Raw genomic sequence first — 17,995 nt, 5'->3', positions numbered from 1 at the left:
ATGTGTCATACAGGATGGCTCTCTGAGAGGTGGAAGGGTTAAGATTATTGAGAAAAATTCTAGAGGTGTAAAAAACAAAATATATCAATAAAATTTTACGCTGAAAATAAATCACAGGTACTTTATTTAATAAGATTTGACTGTACTTGAAAAATAACAGTGCAATGAACATAATTACAAGAGTCTTTAATGGGGTGAAGTAACATATTGAAGTAGGCTCTTTTATATTACCTTATATTGTAAAATGCTATTCACTGTGGGATTCTGGTCAAGTTTTCTTATTTACATTTATCAATCTTAGCTAGTCTATAAACAACGTTTTTCCGCATGGAATTTTCCACAAAGAAATAACTGTAGCCCAAGAGGCGTGATCCCATTTTAGTTATGTAATACGTCAAGGGACAGATTCATTTCATCTTTATCTCCAGCTGTCTGATGGCTTCAACACAGAATAAAACTCAGCATTTTAATTAATTTTGATTTATTTTGTGAACTTGAAAAATCTTAGATCTTATTCAAACTTCTAAAAAAATCCGTCAAGGCCTAATTTCTACCTCCTTCATAATGGTCCTCACTCCAATAGTTCATCATGGTGGGGAGGTTCAAAAAGGTTTATCAGCTAACAGCACACTCTGGTAGCCTCAGTCAAGCTGTCAGGGCTTCAAATACGGGCCTGACACCAAATCATGCCTTCTATTGAAGAACCAGCCTACGTACAAGTTGGTATACACCACTCAGAGAACTGAACCAAAGCCACGTTGACATCATTTCTGTAAATGAAACTAGAAGGCAAATAGATCTAGAGAAGGACAATTTACACATTTCTCCTCAGAGAAGCAAATAAACGATTTGGGAAATAAGAGACATCATTTTGTAACACTGAATCAGGAAGGACTATGTTTGAATCCTGCCCCAGACACTTTATACCAAGATACTGTCTGCCATTATCTACTGATGATCCCCACTGATGGATGTGCAAAAGCTGGACTGGAAAAAAAAAAAAGCTGGACTACAGGCTGAAGGTAACACTGGTTTTCTCTTACACATAGGAAGAAGTCTTGCTTCCTAATGTGAGTTAGAGGGTTCTTATTAGTTTTCTCTTACTTCCAATATTTATGCTGATTGGGCCTCTTGGACTCAGAGGCCAAACTTAGCAGTTCTTTTGTCAGAAATCTATGGAAAAAAATCCTATTTGTCCAAGTACACTTTGGAAAGGGGTCTTTAGATAGGCATTTTATCTATAGGCTAATACTTTTTGTCATACAATAGGAAAGGGTAGAGAATGAATTAGTCTTGGGAATTGAAGGTCAATACTGAGCAAGAAACTACTAGAGCATTTTTTTTTAGTTTAAACATTTTTATTGATATACTTTGTTTTCACATTGTCTACATGTATGTGTCCCTCTCACCCAAAACAGTCCTTACAACAAAAGAGACAAAGACAAATTGACAGAGACAGAGAGAGGAAAAAACAATGTGAGACAGAGACAGAGACAAGAGAAAGAGAGACAAAAAGGGAAATGAACAGAGATAGAGAAACACAGAGACACAGAGAGACACACAGAAACACAGAGGATGAGCAAGTTCAGCAAAACTAACTAACATGTCAAAAATGTTTGACGTTATCTGAAGTGTTCCATGCCCATAGTCTCCCCCTTCCTTCTCCCTCCCCATCCCACTTCTGCAAAGGGAAGAGGTACCTTTAATTTCACAGCATGAAATTTCCATTGTTCTGTGTTGGCTATTTTTTCCATCTGCACTGTTTTAGCCATTAGTTACTGCATATATTATATATATATGTGTGTAAATGAGCCTGTTTTTGGCAGTCAGTATAGGTCTCTCTAGATGGAAAAAGTGGCTAAGGAGGGCTTTCCCCTTCCCATCACAAATGGTCAATTACATCTCTCTAACCACACCTGTCTTCACCCATGGGGCTTGGCTTTGGGCAAAATCCCCTCTTTGACCACTCTCCCTTCTGTGTACGGTGATAAAGCCCCAATTCAGTTAAAACTTTGCCTTTTGGGAAGTTTACACAAATGTGTAAATTAGAAGTTTATAATAACGCTATTGTATATTCCAACTAATGCTAACAACAATACTATTCACATGTTCCACAGGAAAGAGGGGTGGATCTGGCTAGGCACCAATGCTAGATTCCCCATCGAAGTGAAATGGTGACTGGAAGGAAAGGCTCTAACCAGTTCTCCATTTGCTGTTGCTACTGCAAAGATTGCCCCTTGAAGAAAGGTGCAATTTAGATGTAATTCAATTCAATCCACTTCAGCCTTGAAATATTCTGCATCTTCCCAGGCTAAAAAAATATTCTACAAGTAAAAAGGTCCTTAGTGAGAGTTTAAGTTACTTCTTCTGCTAGTGAGAAAATCTGTTTGAATCTCTCCAAATTTCTCATTATATTCTTTTTAGGATTGACCTCTTTGGGGTTTATGCCTAGTAGTAGATAACTCTGGGTCCAAGGGTATAGCCATTTTAGTCACTTTCTTCTCATAATTCAAAATTGTCTTTCAAAATGGGTAGAGCTAGTCACAGTTCCACCAACAGTGTATCAGCATGCCTTTATTTCTACAATCTTTCTACCACTGCCTATTTCCACCTGGGTTATTATTTTTTCAATTTCCTTTTTTTACTAACATTAATTTGACAAACATCAATAAGCATGAACATTTCCTTACACAAACAAGTACAGATTAGGAGGATTGCATATGACACTGATTCTCTATTATATGGATAACTTTCTAAAAATAGTAGATAATATAAGTAACTTAGTAGCTTCAACATTGCCCTTGCTTCCTTGTATCTCCTCAAATTCTCTTTTTCCTCTTTTTTAACTGTCTCATTGATGCTCCTTTCTTTCTTTCCCTTTTTTTTTGATATCACTACTCCCCCAACAAATCGTTTCCATAGCTCTCCTCTTCTTCGTGTTCCACCCCCCCGCCCCCGCCAAATAAAAGCCTTCCTTTGTAACAAATACGTATATTAAAAACCACAATGGATCCAGACATTGGGCGAAAATGTGTGTCTCATCTTGTCCCTCTAGTCCATCACCTGGTTTTCTCCGAGGTGAAAAGTATGGCTCATAAGCAGTCTTCTGGAATTGTCTGATCTATTGTACTAAGCATAATTCTCCAGTCTTCCACAGTTTTTTTCTATACCATTTTGTAGTCATTTATAAGTGGTTCTGCTCATTTCATTCTCTATCAGTTCAAATTAATCCTTTTGGCACACATTCCTTTGGCATTTTGCATGCCAAAATTATATTTATTATTCCATTGCCATCTATATCATAATTTGTTCAGCCATTCCCTAATTTATGGGCACCCCTTTGTTTTCCCATTCTTTGCTATAACAAAACATAATGTTATATTTTTGTACTTATAGGTTTCTTTTCCTCCTCTAGGGGTGTATTACTATAGTAGTGGTACCAGTGGGTCAAAGGATATATACAGTTTAGTGACTTTGGGGGCATAGTTCCACATTACTTTCCAGAATAGCTACGAGGGTTGGGGAATCTGTAGCCTTAAGGCCACATGTGGCCTTCTAGGTCCTTGGGTATAGCGTTTTGACTGAGTCCAAGTTTTACAGAACAAATCCTTTTATTAAGGGGATTTGTTCCATGAAGTTTGGATTCAATCAAACAGCTGCACTTAAGGACCTAGAGGGCCACGTGTGGTTTTGAGGCCGTAGGCTCCCCACCACAGAGCTAGACCAGTTCACAACTCCACTGACAGTACACCGCTATGTGTAACTGGGACACTTTTAGCAATAAAAGTATGCACATTATAAATAATAATACCATTTATATAGTATTTTAAAATTTCTAAAGCCCAGCCATTCACAATTAAAATTTCTAAAGCACATTTCATTTCATCCTCACAATAACCCTGGGAAATAGGCACCATTATTACCCTCATTTTACAGATGAAGAAACTGAGACTGAAAGTGGTTATGTGATTTTTCCAGGGTCACATAACTCTGAAGTGTCTGCCCCAGGATTTGAACCCAAATGTTCCTGACTTAAGAGTCTAGCACTCTTAACCATCTAGCTTACTACCACCTCACCTAAATTTTCCTTAGTTAAATACAGCTTTTTTCTGACTACAATCATGCAGTTAAAAAAAAAAAACACCTACGTAGCCAGAGCTGTAAAAAAGAAAGTCGTTAGCATAATGCAGCTTAGCAAGGAGACTTATCTACTTCTAGTAATTACTAGTAAACAAGTCTCTAAGCAAGAGCTTACTTCCCTGTGCTTTTCATTTACACTGGTTTAGCAGAAATCAATGAATCTCATTAATAAGACAAACAGGGAGGCACAGAGATTTTCAGTTCTTTCTATTCCAGGCTTCAGGGAGGGAAGGTTATTGTTCCCTTGTGTATTACTGAACCAGAGAAATTGGCACCCATTAACCTAAAGTAAAATCCCACCATGAAATTGTGCACACACAAGCCAGCAGAGCTTTTCTGTTGATAGCAAGTTTCTCCATTTTTTCCTGCTTGCATTATGCTCACTGCATTAAGTCTTAGTACACTACAGAGCCCCCTGAATGATACACACACACACACACACACACACACACACACACACACACACACACACACAGAGCATTATTTCTGAATAAGAATGAGGAGTAAGCATGTACTCGGTTTAATGGATGTCACTACCCAAGTTCTCATTGGGAATGATCTCATATTTCCAAAATGAAAGAAGCCACTCTCTCTTAATTGTTTAAGGGAAGGGAAAGGACCATGAATAATCACTTCCTTAACTGATTATCCAAAAGAGAAGGAAGACCACAGGCAGCCTTCCTTCAAAGTGATCACCTTAAACAACTAAAAATTTAATATAAAAAATGAAAAAAAAATCACAACAAATGCTCTTTTGTTTGTTGCTTTCAAGAAAGGACGGATGGATCTGGAGAGAGACGGGGGGGGGGGGGGAAGAAAGCTTACCTTTGCGAGCAGATCTAGTCATTTCCAATTGTCTTTGTGACTGTTGAATGTAAATTTCAACAATGTCTCTCTAGGGCTGAAAACTCAGTCATGTAGGTCAAATCTACCTAAATGCTTCATACGTCAGAGGGTTCAGCATCCATGATCAGTAGTTTTAAAAACTAGGAAAAGGCTAACCAACACAGGGTGGGGGTTCCATTGTTCTTATTAGTGAAAAGGGTTTCATTTCTTTCTTTCTTTCTTTCTTTCTTTCTTTCTTTCTTTCTTTCTTTCTTTCTTTCTTTCTTTCTTTCTTTCTTTTAAAGATCTTTTCCATCTTTCTGCTGTTTGTCATCTCCTTCTAGGTTTATTTTTAAATTTACTAGAGATGATTTTGCTTATTTTTGTCTCTTGCCAAAATTCCTCTAAGTAGATTTAACCTGGATGCTAAGAAGGAAAAAAAAAAACCCTAAAGAAGTAGAGCTATCCAAAGGGAGAATGCTTTGCCTCAGGAGGTAATCTGTTCACTTACATTAGAAATCTAAAGTATGATGACCACTTGCCAGGTAAGATGTAAAGGGGATTCTTGTTCAGATTTAGGTTGGATTAGATGGTCTTGCAATTCTGAGATTCTGTCATTTTCAGAGTCACACAACTGATTAAGAGGTATAGCTAGACTCAGCTATGTCTATTAATTTTTATCCCACATATTTTAATCCAGTAGAATAAAATGCATTCTCAAATGAGGTGTCTCCTACCACTTTAAAATCATGAATATTCTAGGATAAGTATGACCGTGGAGATCATTTTATTCACTAATGTGCTGAATATCAATATTATATTAGGATTAAAACAAAAAGACATCTGCTGAAAGGTGCTCACCAGTGTCATGGATATCATACACAGACTTCAGATCAAGAGGGATTCACTATGGATGGTTAAGTTCTCCAGATTTACCTGTTTGCAAGTGCCATTGTATTAACTGAATCAAGCTTGAAATAAGAACCAATTTTTTTTAAATCAGCCCGGCCATTCACAGTTAAAAACAAAGTGGATGACAATAAGTATTCTGAAGATTACATTATGCAGGTAAAAGGTAATCTATCAGGATATCTGACAGGTACAAACACTGTATTTGATCAGGACTTCTTATACTTTTTCTACTCACGACCCCTTCAGCACTTCTTAAACTGTGGGTCACAACCACATACGGATTGGCTACCTACCCTTTAAGAAGCACTGTTAATTGTAGATGCACACTGATAAGTTGCAGAATTAAGCTGGAGGGAGAAAATAGCTCTCAATCCAATGAACCGTTACAGTCAAGAAACCATACAACACTTTCGACTATCTCAACTTAGTTTAGTGCTTTAAAATAAAGCCCATCTTTTTATCACTAATATTCTTCCACTAATGCCATAAAGTTGTAAAACAAGCACTCAGGCCTCCTCATCAGAGAATCAAACCCCAGTCTCATGTGACAGGCAGGGATACTTACCACACAATTGGACCTCTTTGAAAATGAAGGACAAACAACAACAAGGTTGTAAATGACAGAACACCATGATCTCAGAAAAATCAAAATTGCAAAAGACCCAAATAGCAAGGGATAACTTCATAGTGATTTAACTAATCTACAGCTTATTGTGTGTGTGTGTGTGTGTGTGTGTGTGTGTGTGTGTGTGTGTGTGTGTGTATATATATATAAAGGTTTTCACATGAGAAGTGATGTAAAAGACATAGACATCACTTAAGACATGACCAGAAGGGAAATGAGTCAGTCATGTAGTGACAATAAGGAACTAAATGCTACACAATGCTACACAATGCTACAAGATATTAAAAGAACCAAAGGAAGGACTCTAATGCCTTGGACACATCTTCTATGGGTGATTTATGCAAAAACATGGACAAAAATCATACAGAATCATAAAGTAAGGATGAGATGCAATTTGGAATGGGAAAAGGAAATACCCCCAATGATAAAGCCCCACATCTAACAGAGAAATAACTTCCATTTTAAATATTCCATCTATAAAGTATTATCAACATTTCAACTTTTTAAAAACTACCATCATATTCCACACTGTACTGTTGCAAACTGCTCCCAGAAGTGATTTCACAGCTCTGACTCTCCTTTCCAGTGGGTCACTCTCCTGATCATTTAGCAAAGGGTCAGTAAAACCTCGAGCTGATGCAAGGCGTGTGCTGGAGCCTGTGATTAAAGACTCAAGAGCTAATTGTTATATTTTCAACATAGCATTCATATCTCATAAATCAACAAATGTACAAATCAGGGATTGATTTGTTTTGTTGTCTAGACCAGCAGTGTAAAATTCAAATAAAAACCTAAATCCCTGCTAGCCACAAACTGATTTAGAAAACAACAAATTAATATTACCTATATCATATTGCATTTTTATTTATTTTGTTTAACATTTCTCAATTGAATTTTAATCTGGTCTTGCCAAAGGAGTTTTCAAGAATCCTGAGTTTGATACCTCTGGGTAGATTTGAGAAAGTGACTGAGAAAATGTTAATAATGCAGATAAAGTATTTATTGTCAAGTGCCATGTTAAACATTTGCTTGCCTGTCCTGGCTGACTTAATCACATTCAATAAAAGAAGTATAACTTTTTGTGAGAGAAGGGGAGGGGAATGGAAATTTGATGAGGGAAAAAAACACATGATCTTTTAATGACAAGTCTAGCTCTCTTCATCACACAAAGTAGGATGAAAACCGATCTTTCATGTACTATGTATAGACATAGAGGCTTTGTCTTAATATCCCTGAAGACACAAAACTCTTGCAAATATGATAAAATTAGGAATAAATGGAGCCTTAAAGCAAGTAATATCTATCTAAAACCAAGAACAAGCATTATTTATAATGGGGAAATAAACTTGAAGCCTTCCCAATAAAATCAGGGGTGAAGCAAGGATGTCCATTATCACCACTATTATTCCATATTATTATTAAATTTCTAGGTATAGCAACAAGACAAGAAAAAGAAATAGAATAAAAATAGGAATTATGGAAACAAGGCTATCATTTTTTGCAGATGATATAGCAGTATACTTAGAAAACCCTAGAGATCAACTGAAAAAAACAGTTGAAACAAATTTAGCAAAGTTGCAGGGTATGAAATAAACCCACATAAGCATTTCGATATGCTACCAACAAAACCCAGAAGAAAGAGATAGAAAGAGAAATTCCATTCATAATAACAACAGATAGTAGAAAATACTTGAGAGTCTAACTGCCAAGACAAACTCAGGGACTATATGAAAACAATTACAAGACACCTTTCACATAAATAAAGACAGAATGTAAACAACCAGAGAAATAGTAATTGTTCATGTGTAGGCTGAGCCAATTTTAAAATGACAGCTCTACATAGGTTAATTATTCAGTGTCATACCAATCAAATTACCAAAGAATTAAGGTTAATTAATTAAGAGCTAGGAAAAATAATTTAAAAAATCATGTGGAAAAACAAAAAGTCAAGAATATCACTAGAATCAATTTTTTAAAAACTGTGAAGAAAAGTGGCCTAGCAATTACAGATTTCAAACTATGTTACAAAGTGGTAGTCATGAAAACAATCTAGCACTGATTAAGAAATAAAGTGGATTACAGAAATAGAATGGATTACTGGAATAGATCAGATGCACACTACATAGTAGTAAATGGCCATACTACAGTACTGCTCAATAAGCCCAAAGATCCAAGCTTTAGAGATAAGAATTGATAATTTGACACAAATTGCTGGGAAAACTGGAAAGCAGTTTGGAAGAAACTAGGCATACAGCAACATCTCACATCATATACCAAGATAAGGTCAAGAAGCATAAACGATTTTGACATAAGTAAATTAGGGGAAGATGGAAAAATGTACCTGATAAATCTATGGATAAGGGAAGAGTTTATGACCAAACAAGAGATAGAGAGGATCACAGGAAGTTAAATGGCTACATAAAATTTAAAAGTTTTTGCAGCCAAAATTAGAAGGAAAACAGGAACAGGGTGAGTAGTGGGATTTTATAGCAAGCACCTCTGATAAAGACCTCATTTCTCAACTGCGTAGAGAACTGAGTCAAATTTATAAGAATACAAGTCATTCTCTAATTGATAAACAGTCAAAGGCTATAAACTGGCAGTTTTTAGAATAAGAAATCAAAGCTATCAATAGACATGAAAAACTGCTCTAAATCACTACTGACTAGAGAAAAGCAAATTAAAACAATTCTGGGATACCACTTCACACCTATCAGATTGGCTAACATGACACAAATGTAAAATGACAAATGCTGGAGCGTCTGTGGAAAAATTGGGACAGTGCATTAGCACTACTGAAGTTGTGAATCAGCTCAATCATTCTGGAGAGCCCAAAGGACTATAAAACTGTGTTTAGCTTTTGATCCAGCAATACCACTACTATGTCTGTATCTCAAAGAGGTCAAAGAAAAAGGAAAAAGATTTATTTGTACAAAAATATTTGTAGCAGCTCTTTTTGGGATGACAAAGAATTGGAAATTGAGGGGGTACTCATCAATTGGGAAATGGCTGAACGAATTGTAGTATATGATTGTGATGGAAGATTATTGTCCTGTAAGAAATAATGAGTAGGATGGTTTCAGAAAAATCTGGTAAGATCTATATGAACTGATACAAAGTGAAATGAATAGAACTAGAATACTGTACACTGTAACAGCAATACTGTATTAATGCTCAACTGTGAGACTTAGCTACTCTGATCTAGACAATGAACCAAAACAATTCCAAAGGACTCACAATAAAAAATGCTATCCACTCCCAAAGAGAGATCTAATGAACTTTGTGTACAGATTGAAACATACTTTTTTTAGTTTCTTTATTTTTCTTGTTTGTGTGTCTGCGTTTTCTTTTGAAACATAGCTAATATGGAAATGTTTTATGTGTTTTACATGTATAATCAATATCACATTGCTTGCCTTCTCAAGAGGTAGGGAAGGCAGGAGGAAGGGAAAGAATTTGGAACTCAAATTTTTAAAATGAATGTTAAAAAAATTTTTACATGTAATTGAGAAATATTTAGCAAAATAAATTAAAAAATATTTAAAAAAGAAAAAAAATGAGTTCTCACTTCTAGCACAAAACCAGACAAATAAAAAGCTGTATCCAGGCTCACATTTGCCTTTCACGGAAGGGAGACAAGAGAGGAAGGAGGTAGCAAAAAGTGCTATGTTCTTACTTTCTTTCCTCTACTTTAAATCTAATCAGGTCTGGTCCTTTCACCTCACAGTAAGAGTGGGATATAAAAATTATACCATCGACATTCTAAATTCCATGCCCAATTCAATGATTACTGGGGATGCTATCCCTTTAAAAGAAATATATCAGTTTTGAATTGAGGGTGTCCTAATAGCAATAGAAGCGTCCGTCCTCAATCCAGTTCTATGAGACCTATTGTTTTGGCCAGATACAAGTGGCCTACCCCCATTTCCAATTAGCTAAAAGGTAAAGAGTTTTCTATTTTTTTATGAGAGAGTCTAACTCAACTGTTTACTTGTTTGTTGGCCCAGGAAAGTAAAATGACTGAAATTATTTTAAAAGGTAAATGCCCATAATTGTCAAAGATCAAATTGCTATCTAATTTAAATTAAAATTACCAATTAAGATCTTTATCTTTAAGGACTATTCAGAGCAGCTAGGTAGTATAATAGATAGGGCTGCTGGACTTGGAGTCAGGAAGTCCTGAGTTCAGATCCTGCTTTCTATGTAAGCAGGTGCAAGTCATTCAACCTTGCCTTGGCCTCAGTTTCCCTACCTACAAAATGAAGTGGTTGGACTTGATGGCCTTTGAGATCCTTTTTAGCTCTAAATCTATGATGCTCAATATCTATAGAGTAATTTATTCTCCATTTCATCATACTGCATATATCTTTAAAAAATTCAGGCGAACGCATAGGTGAATGTAGGTGAGCATTTCATCCTCACACTGTTACAGAAATAGAGAGCCTAAATTACTTCATCTATAACAATTTTCATTTGGTTTTGGTTTGAGTGAGACCAGTAATTCATGGTTATAGGAAACTTCCAGTGAAGAAACTCCCACTATCAATGCAGATTAATACTGGCTCCAAAAATTAAAGTTGAGGAAACTGAGGCAACCAGAAGTCAAGTGGCTTGCCCAGGGTTACCCAGCCAGTATCTGTCAGAAGCAGCACTGAACCCAGGCCTTCCTGACTCTGAGGCTCTCTATCCAAAATGCCATAATATCATTCACCTAGAATAATTCAACCCTACTCAGAGATGGAAATACAACTTCAAATGTAGCCTGATCAAATAAGGACATAACTTGAAATGGATGGTTCCACAGTGTGTCCCAAATGCCACTCCACATATGCCAAGCTACATTCCCCTTCCTCCAAAGTAACATCACAGACAGGGCCAAGGAAGTGACTGCCTTGTATTTAGGACCTCAATCTACCCTCCTCTCCCTCCCCCATCAATATACACACATGACTAATCTAGGAGGGAAGCAGGGGATTTCCGAGTCAGGGCCGGATTCCTCTCAACTGACTAACAGATAACCTGTGATCACTGTCCCATCCGGTCTGAATCTTACACGTGAACCATCATTGCCTAAAACAATCTGGTTAAGTTTAAATTAACCCCTCGACTTTTCTAACATACTCCTGCAATGCAATTTCATTTGAAAAGGATTAAAAATCCCAATTAATTTATTATGAATATGCTAGAACTGTTACAGTTTGAGGATTATTTCATATATTCTGATGTTTCTAACTGTTGTGTTAAATTTGTGGTGTTTGATTAGATGATTTTTTTTTTTATTTGAAAACAGAGGTCTTGCTATCCACCAAACAAGTTCAGTGGAAATGCAGGTTCTCTAGGGTACAAAGCAGGGCAGGGCACAGCAAAGTACGTGAGGGTGCCACAAGGCATACATAGCCTTAATTGCAGATATGCTCTGCGTCATTGCAGACAATAAAATCCCGTTGTTGGAATAGACTTAGATAAAGGCATAGGACACGTTCCCCTCAAAATTTGCATATGGCACAAAACTATAAGGAATAGAAAACATACCAGATGACAGAGTAAGAATAAAAAAGGATCTTGAAAGGCTAGAGCCTTGGGCTGAATCTAACTGTGTGGCAGGGATAAAAGATGGATGAAATATAAAGTCTTACACTTGCATATAAAAAAATTAGTTTTGCAATCAATTTTTACAGGTGGGACATGGTCATACAGAAATCGTTCTGAAAAAGATCTGAGGGTTTCAGTGGACTTCAAGCTCAATATCAGTGAGGAATGTGATATGGCAGATAAGAAAGCTAATTTGATATTGGGCTGCATTCTGAGGAGCTGAGCTTCTTATTGTAATCTGCTCTCATCAAATTTCATCTGAAATACTGCGTTCAGTTCTGGGCTCCATGGTTCAAGAATATTGAAAAACTGGAGAATGTTTAGAACAGGGCAACCAGGGTGGTAGACTGTAAGCTCCTTGAGGGCAGGGGCTATCTTCTGCCTCTTTTTGTAGCCCCAACCTTATCACACTGCCTGGCATGTAGTAGGTGCCTAATAAATGTTTATTGATTTATTGAAGGGCCTTGAGTTCACGTCACATGAAAAATGGTTTAAGGAAATTGGGACAGTCATCCTGGAGAAGAGAATTTGGGATACAGCCATGAAGCTGTTTTCAAGTATGTGAAAGGCTGTCATATAAAAGAGGAATTTGATTTGTTCTATATGGCCCTACAAAGCAGAACTTGAAGCTATAAGAAGATGCATGGAGGCCAACTTAGGCTAGATGTCAGGAAAAAAATATCCTAAAACTCTGTTGTTGTTATTCAGTCATGTTCAACTCTTCATGTCCCCTTTTTGGAGGTTTTCTTGGCAAAGATACATTTCCTTCTCCAGCTCATTTTACAGATGAGGAAACTGAGGCAGAGTAAAGTGACTTGCCCAGGGTCACATAGCTAGTAGGTATCTGAGGGCAGATTTGAACTCAGGTTGTCCTGACTCTAGGCCCGGTGCTCTAACCACTGTGTCGCCTAGCTGCCCCCAAATCAGAGCTGTCCAGAAGTAGAATGGGCTGCTTCAAGAAGGGGTGCATTCCCCTTTCACTGGAATTCTTCCCACAGAGAAGGGATGACCACCTGGGCGGTATGTTATAGGGAGGATTCCTTGCCTATAGGACTAGAGGACTGCTGACGTCTCTCATATTCTGTGATTCTGTGAATGCCCCTCCACACAATATGACTCTTAGACAATAGTCCTTAGTATTAATAATAGCTAGCATTAATATAGAAATATATTTGTGTGCGTTTTCTTTTGGAAGACAGCGAATACGGAAATGTTTTGCGTGACTTCACATGTATAATTGATATCACATTTCTGGCCTTCTCAACGGGTGGGGGAGGAATGGGAGGGAGGGATAGAATTCAGAACCTAAAATTAAAAGAATAATGTTAGAAATAAATAATTATTTTTTACAAAAGAAAGTAAGACCTAGCGATGATACAGCACTTTTAAGGTTTGCAAAGAGCTTCGCGACTATCTCATTTGATCTTCACAACACGGGGGAGTAGGTACTATTATCATCATCATCCCCATTTTACAGATGAAGAAACTGAAGCGAAGAGAAGGGGAAGTGCCTTGCCCAGGACCACACAGCTAGGAAGTGTCTGAGGCAGGATTTAAATACACATCTTCCTGATTCCAGACTCGGTGCTCTATCCGCTGCACCACGTAGCAGCCTCCCAATTCTGCACTTTTGAAAGCTGTTATTGACCTTGGAAACCGCTCTATAGGACAAAATTAGAAAATACATGTGGCACAATGGTGACATGCAGTGTAAGCTAGGTTAATCTCACGTGGGTCGATGACATGTAACTGAAGGGTATGCATGAGGTAGTTCTCATCTTGGTTTCCGCCCCCTCTCCTTAAAGAATTACAAATTATGCTTTTATTTTTTAATCAAAGCTGTCATTTCATTGGCTAATGAAACTCCCTGTGAGAAAACTCTATTCATTCTGAGAATGAACTTGGCAACTTACGATATTAGTGTTTCCTGGGGCACTGAGAGGTTAGGTGACAAACCAGTGCAAGGAGGCCTGTGTGAGTCAGAGGCAAGTCTTGGACTTGAGTCTCCTTAACTCGGGGGCCCCCAGGCCTAGTGTCACATGCTAGTTCGTTTTGTTTTTTTCTGTTGCTGTCATCATTGTTTGAATTGCAGTACAACAAATCATTTCTACCTGAACTTTTAGTGTGAACTGAAAATTATTGTCATAGGCTGAAGGGCAGAAGTAGCTGCATAAAGATTTTATACAAATGAAAGTTTAACTATTAGGTTTATTCTGTTATGTAGCATCGGGTTTCATCGTGACCTAAAATATGTCGATCCTTTGAAAACCACAAGAGGCTGCAACTGACAACAGAGAGGCGCAGGATGGGTAAAGGTGGACTTTAGGAACGGGTGTAAACAGCAGAGGTCAACCCCTCATTGGCTTTCATTGCCCCTCGCTATGAATAAATTGACAAATAATGAGCTCTAAATGATGTGAATCCAAAACAGCTCAGGGGTCAAGGCTATCAATGCCACAGAACCTAGAGGCCAAGTTCTCATATTTAACCTTTGGAGAACCTGAACCAGTGTTCTGCCCTGTCAACGAAAATCACTGGTTTAGTTCAGTAACTAAACAGTAGGAACAGGATCAGTGGGAAGCGTGCTGGATTTGGGGTTAGAGGCCCTGGGCTTGCATACTGATACATACACACACACACACACACACACACACACACACACAACACACACACGGAAGCAGTTTCCTCACAATGTAATATACAAATACATGTATACATACACACACATATACACATGAGTATATATACAAATCTGTATGTATACATATACACACATGTGCATATACATATATACTTGTGTACATACACATATGTGCACATGTTATATGCACTGTTTTGTATATATGTACACACATACACAGAGACGAAGGAGGGATTGTAGCTAAGGAGAGAGGTTAGGGCTACAGTCCCACATCCCCAACTACCTTTTGCATATCTCCAACTGGATGTCCCATTGATATCTCCAATTCAACATGTCCAAAACAGAACGCAGTGTCTATCCTCCTCAAAACTTTCCCTTCTTTCAAATTTTCCTGTTTTGGAAGGTACCATCCTCCTCCCAGTCACCTATCCCACAAACATGGTGCCACCTTCAGTTCTTCATTCTCCCTCATCACACACACACACACACACATCCTCTACGCGGCAAGCACCCTCACCATATCTCTCATTATAGGTCCCCTTTTTCATATCATACAACCCGCAATCCAAGTTCAAGTCCCCATCCACTCTCATTTGGACTACTGAAAACGGCCTCTTAGTTACTCTCCCGGCTCAAGCCTCTCCCTGCTCCAATTCATCCTCTACTCAGGTCCAAGGTGATTTTTTGAAAGTATAAGCCTAATTATGCATCACACACACACACACACACACACACACACACACACACACCCCTTCTCAATGACCTCCTTATCTCTAGGACCAAATATAAAGTACTTTGGCTTTAAGACATTTTTTAACCTGCCTCCTATATATGTTTCCAGCCTTAATTTTCTCCATGTACTGTATGTTCAGCAACACTGGCTTAGGTGCAGTTCCTCAGATACTTGACTCCATCTCTTAGCTCTGGGCTCAGAATTCTCCACCTGCCTCTTCCTCCAAGACTCAGCCCAACTCCCCCCCACTCCAGGAGGCTGCTCCCGGACCCCAGTTTTTCCAATCCCTTCCCCTCTCAGAATGCCTTTCATCTACTCCTTTACGTAGCCTGTACCTTCTTAAGTATTCACAAGTTGTCTCTCTCATTAGAATGGCAAAGCTAGGGACTGGTTGTCTTACCTTTCTTTGTAACCTCAACACTTAACACTGTACCTGACACATAGAAAATGCTTTAATAAATGCTTGTTGATTTGACTGTGTGACCTTGGACAAGTCACTTAACCTCTATAGCTCTCACTTCCTCCTCTGAAAAATGAAAGTGTTGTCCCTTCTACATATAGATCTACTCTATTCTAACAGTAGCCCACATTTAGAGAGCCCTATGGGCAGGGGTGGTCAGCTAGGTGCCTCAGTGGGCAGAGCACTGAGCTTAGAGTGAGGAGCTTAGAGTGACCCCTGGGTTCAAATACAGCCTCAGACACTTCCCAGCAAGCCACTGGGCTGGGAGTCAGGAAGACCTGAGTTGAAATCTGGCTTCAGACACTTACTGTATGACCCTGGGTAAATCACTTATCCCCATTTGCCTTAGTTTGCTCATCTGTAAAATAAGCTGGAGAAGGAAATGGCAAACTACTCTAATATCTCTGCCAAGAAAACCCAAATGAGGTCACAAAAAGTGGGACACTGTTGAAATAATGCCTGGACAACAAAAACAAAATACTTATTAAGGCAAGAAAGCAGTCATACATATTGGATTTTCACCAAGGCAATTTTCTAATGAACCCTGAGTTAGCTAGAAAACTAACTTCCTTATTCTGTAAGCATTCCAGTTACCTAAGATATTATCTTACTTTCCCCTACAGGCTTATACGGAGGAAATCATTTTTACAATATAACATATTACACAAAAGGCCGAAAAGATGTTAAGGATAGAGGATCTGATGAGGAGTCCAGAAGATCTACCTGGGTTCATGGCCTGGCTCTGGCATGAATGGGCTGTGTGACCCTGGGTAAGTCGCTTACCCTTTTGTCTGCTAGGCAACTTTGTAAAGCTAACCATTAGAGAGAAGGTGCATTATAATCTACATTATTTAGGGCCTATTCTGCCTTCTGGCTTGCCTCATGGATGCAAGAAATCCAAAAATATGAAAGAATAATAACTAACATTTCTATATCTCTTTCAGGTTTGCAAAGTACTTTATGAATAACTTGTTTGATCTTCACCCCGCAAAGCTGAGACAGATTAAGTGAATCGCCAAGAGTCATATGTCTACATCCATAGCACTCGCTCCAGTATATATCCATCAACCAAAATCCCTGGAGAATGTTAACCTTTCCAGACAGCAAACTGAATAAGAATCAAGATATAAAAAATTCCAGCCATGAACAAATTTTGACGCCTTTGCTCTTTGTATGAGCTCATGACCACCAGTGTTGGGCCAAGTTTCTCAGAAACCCAACCCAGGCCATGAAGAACCCAGGCTCCTATTTTTCTGGGGAAAAAAAGAAGGTCCAAAGTCAGCCATGGGGATGAGTCAGATTCTGTCCCTACTTCCTTTCTCCTTCCATTTCCCCTTCCACCAATTACCATGCTGAAAAAAAAAAAAAGAAAAAAAAAAGACCATGGACCTCGGAATCAAAAACACTAGATAACATCTTGCTTCCCCCCAAATCACCACCCTGGAGCCCCTGAAAAACCTAGGATTACTGGCCCACCACACCTCAGACATAAGACTTTTCTTGCACAAAAAGGGCAGCTAGAAAGCCAGGTGTGGAGCTGATCTGGACCGAAACCTGGAGCCCAGGGCATCCCTCTCACCTCCAGCCCAGTAAAGAGAATCCTCCAATTAGCCTCATTTGCCTTGTGTCTGGTGTCAATTTTCCCCCTCCAGAGTGTGGGTGCCACTTTAGCTTCTGTCATCAAAGTAAGAGTTAAAATGAGTTTGAAAAACTGGTCAGGCCTCAATTTTAAATTCCTAGAACTCACACAAATAGCCTTCTTGGAACTGCTGCAATGAGTTGCCCTAATTAACCCTGGTTGATTGAGGGAGTTTCCCTACACCCATGAAATCACAGGTCTGGGCCTAAAACAAAACAAACAAAAAACCCCTACCACTTATATACAAGCTATCACTGTTATTCTAGCTTCCCTAGTACAGGGTGTCAGTCATACAGGTTGACAAATGTTAAATAACTCAGGGGATATTCAGAAAGAATTTTTTTTAAACACAGAAGTATATATTATAAAGGAAAAAGTGTTGAGTCTAAGGAAAAGAAGGAGTAGCCTGAGGAAATGTTGGGGGATGC

General features: G+C 38.3%; 1 protein-coding gene and 1 long non-coding RNA gene across 4 annotated transcripts in view; one reads left to right on the top strand and one right to left on the bottom strand.

The window, feature by feature from the left end:
• CCDC68 (coiled-coil domain containing 68) overlaps positions 1-17,995 on the bottom strand; it is a 79,809-nt gene that overhangs the window by 52,915 nt on the left and 8,899 nt on the right. The window lies entirely within an intron of this gene.
• On the top strand, positions 616-17,544 carry LOC110213933 (uncharacterized). The gene is made up of 3 exons (XR_002326162.2): positions 616-1,022; positions 16,552-16,698; positions 16,873-17,544. It is a non-coding gene; the product is annotated as an uncharacterized LOC110213933 (long non-coding RNA).

Source organism: Phascolarctos cinereus, unplaced genomic scaffold, assembly GCF_003287225.1.
Source record: "Phascolarctos cinereus isolate Bilbo 61053 unplaced genomic scaffold, phaCin_HiC Scaffold_4;HRSCAF=312, whole genome shotgun sequence".
Classification (NCBI taxonomy): Eukaryota; Metazoa; Chordata; class Mammalia; order Diprotodontia; family Phascolarctidae; genus Phascolarctos; species Phascolarctos cinereus.
This window is presented reverse-complemented; position numbering and strand designations above follow the sequence as displayed.